General features: G+C 40.0%; 1 protein-coding gene across 2 annotated transcripts in view; it reads left to right on the forward strand.

Moving 5' to 3' along the window:
* TRIL (TLR4 interactor with leucine rich repeats) overlaps window positions 1–5,157 on the forward strand; it is an 87,623-nt gene that overhangs the window by 80,446 nt on the left and 2,020 nt on the right. The window lies entirely within an intron of this gene.

Here is a 5,157-nt window from a genome sequence, read left to right on the forward strand (position 1 = left end):
GGGGTGTGGGGTGGGGGGGGGGGGGGTGGGGGGGGGGGGGGGCGGGGCGGGGGGCGGGGAGGTGGGTACCAGAAATGGTGGGACCTCCTTGCTCTCCTTTCTGAATGTGGGGTCTTAGGAAAGTCTGTTTGGGGTGCATTGGTGACTAACATATAGCTCAGGGAAGCCATGACCTCAGCTTCCATCACCTTGAGACACTGGGGAAGAGCCCAGTCCAGCGTATTAGGTAGGTGGCAGGCCACCAGATCCACGCCCACCTTACTTTCTTCCTGGCCAAGGGCACGCGACTGCTCTGTGTTTCCCCCCCACGGCTCCCCGCGCCGGGTGAATCTCTCCATAGCGCAGCCAGAGGGCGCGCGAGCAGAGGAAAACTCCGCGGGGCTCCAGGAGGGGCCAAGAAGCCGGTGCTGCGACGCCGGCGAATCTGGGGCGGTGACCCGGAGCCCTTGGCACTCATACTTCTCCTTCCCTGGGACCCCTATCAAGGCTGCCACCCTTTATGTGCATGTTTCAGGGAGGGGCAGACGGGACTCCTGGGAGCGAAGAGCTAATAGATTCGCTTTCCTTTGTAAGGGATGGGAAGGGGCGCTTGCTGGGGAGGGAGGCGGCGGCCCCAGGACAACTGAGGAGAGACCGGAGGTATCTCCTGCCTCATTTGTCAAACTGTCGGCCCCTACCTCCTACTCCTGAAACCCGAGGGCAGAATGTCTCAGTGCTCGGGGCGTCGGAAGGCCCCCTGTCCCGAGAGGAAGGCACCTGGCTTCCGCTCCCCTCCCATGGGTGCGCAAGGACACCTGGGCGCAGGCCAGGTGGCCACGCGCAGCGCGCAGCCCGGCCGCTGCAGAGTTGCAGCCCGTTCTGCATCTCTCACCTACGTAACTGCCCCTCTCACCAGCAGTGCTACCCCCTTAAAAGTCAGGGGCCCAAGGCAAAGAGGCAGTTCTTTTCTGTAGTTTTGGGGGGTTTGTCTTTAATCTTAGGATTAAAAAGGATGTCTGCCGCAGCTGACTAATGTCACCCATCTCTACTTCCTCTTTCCTCCTTAAAAACGCAGTCTTAATGAAATGCTTTTAAAAGCAATATAGATTTTCAGGGAAAGAAAAATCACTAGAGGACTTCAACCAAGGTTTTAATGCAACGGCATTATTAAAAATAATAACGGGCCTGGGATTTTGCAATTCTCAAGGGTGAATTGGTGAGCAAGGACAAATAGAGTAGATCAGACAGTTGGAAATTATAAAGAGTGGCTGCTCTGCTCATAATTTGCACTCAAAGCACTCATAATTCGCACAATAGGGACATTTAAACACTCAGCGAGCCTGAGCAATAAACACATTTCTCACTCAATCATAACCGAGGTCAGGGAGGGAAGCCGCGGTCTTCTTTTCTTGTCTGATGTAGGAACCTCGTGGCCTCAGCTTATGTGTGGTTTTGGAAAACTCTGACAGGAATGAGTGTCTGGGAGACTTCTCAGTTGTCAAGAAGCTTCTTATGTTTCCTAAAGAAACTCAACCTAGATTCATTAAGCCATGTCACAGAGCAAAGAGAATTAAATATTTTTTTAAGACTGCAACTAATCCTGAAACTTAAATATAGGGGTAAGAATCCTACATATGAAAGGTCTGTGAAATTTTAAAGGAAATGTGCAAAGAGGTTGTGTTTAAATATCCTCAGATGAGAAAAAAAATTGGGATTCCACCCCCCCAAAACCCAAATGATTTTCAACCATCTATTCCCAGACCTCTCCTCACAGACTTCAATTAAATAAAATAACATCTTTTTGAGTCATTTAGGAAAATATTTATATATCAGTGAAATCAAGGAGATTCTTTGAGAGATGTTGCTGATATATATTCGAGTAAGGCCAAACCTTGTATTTATGCTTTTTTTTTCCGTTGAAATTGTAGGCTCACATTAAGGATTTTCCCTCCCTTTTAAAACATCAGCACAGTGCCATAACTTGCTTTATTTGCAATCAGTATATCCCATGGTTAACAAAGAACTTTTTAAAGAAAAAAAAAATGTGCCCTAATGAAATTCAGTACTTCTTTATAAAAAGAAAAAAGGATCTTTTATATGCACTTTTATATGCACTAAATATATAAGCATAGTGTGTACCTGGTAAAGTTGATTTCTGCTGACAGGGTAACTCAGGTAAATCAACATAAGAGTCCACAGCACATTATAGGGTACACTTTATTGGGTTTTACCTTCAGGTAAAGACTTCTATTAAGAATGTACAAGTGCCTGCATACGTAGCCTACCTTGTTTCCCACAGTGCTGTATACATAATCTCTTAAAAAATTTTTTTTAAATCAAAGCTTGCTCTACTGAATACATTTAATTGGAATCCAGTGGTTAAAAAATATAAAAATTTACTGCTGTAGAAAAGTTTTGATTAGTACTTTCCATTAGCAAATGTTGTTGAGTAAACCCTCTAACAGTCTATTTGCATTCAGACCCGAATTGACTTAGCAAAACAGGTGATGCTTTCAACTGTACAAATATACTATTTCCCATAAATATTCCTAATGAAAGAGGTGGTGTGTTTCAGAGGAAGTAACTGCAAGGAAGACTTTTAAATAATAATTTAAAAAATCTTTCCCAACCCTGATAAGTACGGGCATGAAGTCTTGAAGGGTGAGTTATTAGGTGTGGAAAGGCAGAGTCTAGAAACCTCTCCCACGTACATTTTAAAGTAAGCTGCCCTAAAGCGTGGCAGAAAGCATCTGGGAAGAACTGCCATTCTCTTATGTCAGAATCTCGCCCTTTCTTCCCCCTTCCCCCCACTCCAAAAAAAATGAACTCAAATACAAAGAAAAGGGTGTTTTACCCTAATGAAAGGTTTGGGGAAGATGAGAGTTTATGCTGGAATTCCTTGACTTGATGATGCTAAAATTTTTTAAATAAATAAAAGAAACAAAAGAAAGAAAATATTCATACTTTTAAACAAAATTAAAATGTAAAATAGGTTCAATTATCAGAATTTTTGGATTAATCTTCCTTTGATATTTAAATAGCAATTTGGACTTCATTTGTTAACAACAAAAATAGAAATAAGACTCAGGTTTGGAGGGGCATTTTTGGTGCCCCTGTCCCATTTATGATTCTCCAATTCAAGAAGGACTGCATTTCTCTTCAGTTGTTTGTCTAAGTCTGGAATCAAGATGGGAATAGTTATACCACTGGCTATTTTCTAAGTAACAAGTCAGTGTTAGCGTTTCATAGATGACAGACCTCTGACTTCACACAATGAAGCCTTCAAAAACCCCACGTGCCATGGCCAGAGGTCTGAATCTAGACTTTCCTGGTACATCATTTCAGACTATTCTTAGAGTTGAGTGCATAAATATCTTCAATTTTTTTTTTTTTTTTTAGTATTGCTATGTTTTGGTAAATTCCTAGCTACTTAATGCTGTGTGTGTGTGTGTGTGTGTGTGTGTGTGTGTACATGTGTGATGGGAAGTGGGGCAAAGAAGACAGAGCAACAGGGGGGAAAGGAAGAAAAAGAACTGGGGAGGCAGAAAGCCTCTGCTTTGGGAGAAGAATATTACATGTTCTTTTCTACTATCTTATTCACAGTGAATTTAAAGAAGGATATTATTTAACGAAGTGAATCCCTCCTTTCTTTTTCAAAATTGGTCACAGTTATAGAAGACTATTCTGTTTCATTATTGTTTAGATGTAATGTTTCTGTTCTATGGCTTATACTGTGTGCATGATACACACACAACTTTCTTTCTCTTTGAATATCATCACTGTTGGCTGACAATGAAATTGTGAATAACATCTTATTCTTTGTTGCATCCCAATGTTCTTTATTTGCAAATTTGATACCTCTATATAATTAATGTAATTCAATGAGCAGCAAACAATACCAATTACAATGCTGTGCATGAAAAGAATGTTACACCATAAGAATACTTCGCAAGAAAATGACATTTCTTATTAGAATTATTTGATTTCATTAGGATGAAAAGAAAATGTTTGTATAATCTAATCAAATAGTAAGCAGTCAAGGGAAGCAAAATATGTAAAAGAATCTCAATTTTCAGATGAAATGTATTTGATTACTATTCGTTTGACGTTCTACTACCAGTTTAAATTTTGTTAATTAAATCTGAAGTTATATGACCTGTTAATCTTGTAGGTTAATCAGCAGAAGAAATTTAGTTCAAAGCCTGACTAGAATGCAGTTGTATTATCAATACTTTTCAGTATAAAAGGAACCTTTTTCACAGTGTTACTTCCAAGTGAATTCGACAGAATGACTATTGATAACTTTCATTTGTAAGAAATAGCCTTATTTGCATGTAAGGAATGAACTGTAAGTGCATTATAGTAAAGTAATATGAAATGTAGTAATAATAATAACAACCCTTTTGTCGAGCACCTATGATGTCTTGCACTGCACAGAGTGGCCTTACACAAGAATTAAGAAGGATGCGGTTTGTCCCCTAGAAGACACAATCCAAGTGGCTCTTTTACGAAAGTTAAAGAATTACTTGTTGTTTAATAGGTCTTTCTTAATAAATAACTTTCCAAAGATAACGTCCATTCAGCTCCTAAAGACATTTTACAAGTTCTGCATTTGTGGGATTTGAATTAATAAAATGTTTCTATAACATTTCCAAAAACTGTTGAGGTTGAGAATTTAAAAACACCCTGGATATGTGGTCTATTCATTCTTTATTGCCAGCCTTATATCTTGAATATCTCTTTATCACCTCTAGATTTTTTTGCACTGTCTTCCCTTGTAAAAGTGTCTTTGAGGGCAGACACCTTCCTAGCTGTCCCAGAATCTTCAGTGTTGAATGACAGAATGAGATAACACAGTTTAGAAATGTGCTAAGAATCCACATTTTAAGGAAAAATATTACAATGGAAAATCTCATTATTTTTAGTACAAAGTAATAGATATTATGAATTAAAATAAAGTCACACCATAAATAAAAGTGTAAAGAAGAAAATAAATATCCCTCATAATTCCACCCAAAACTCAGGCATAAGCACTGTTCCATTTTGACACATACACTTTTTTTTTTTTTTTTTTTTTTTTTTTTTTTTTTTTTGCGGTACGCGGTCCTCTCACTGTTGTGGCCTCTCCCGTTGCGGAGCACAGGCTCCGGACGCGCAGGCTCAGCGGCCATGGCTCAC

Source organism: Physeter macrocephalus, chromosome 5, assembly GCF_002837175.3.
Source record: "Physeter macrocephalus isolate SW-GA chromosome 5, ASM283717v5, whole genome shotgun sequence".
Classification (NCBI taxonomy): domain Eukaryota; kingdom Metazoa; phylum Chordata; class Mammalia; order Artiodactyla; family Physeteridae; genus Physeter; species Physeter macrocephalus.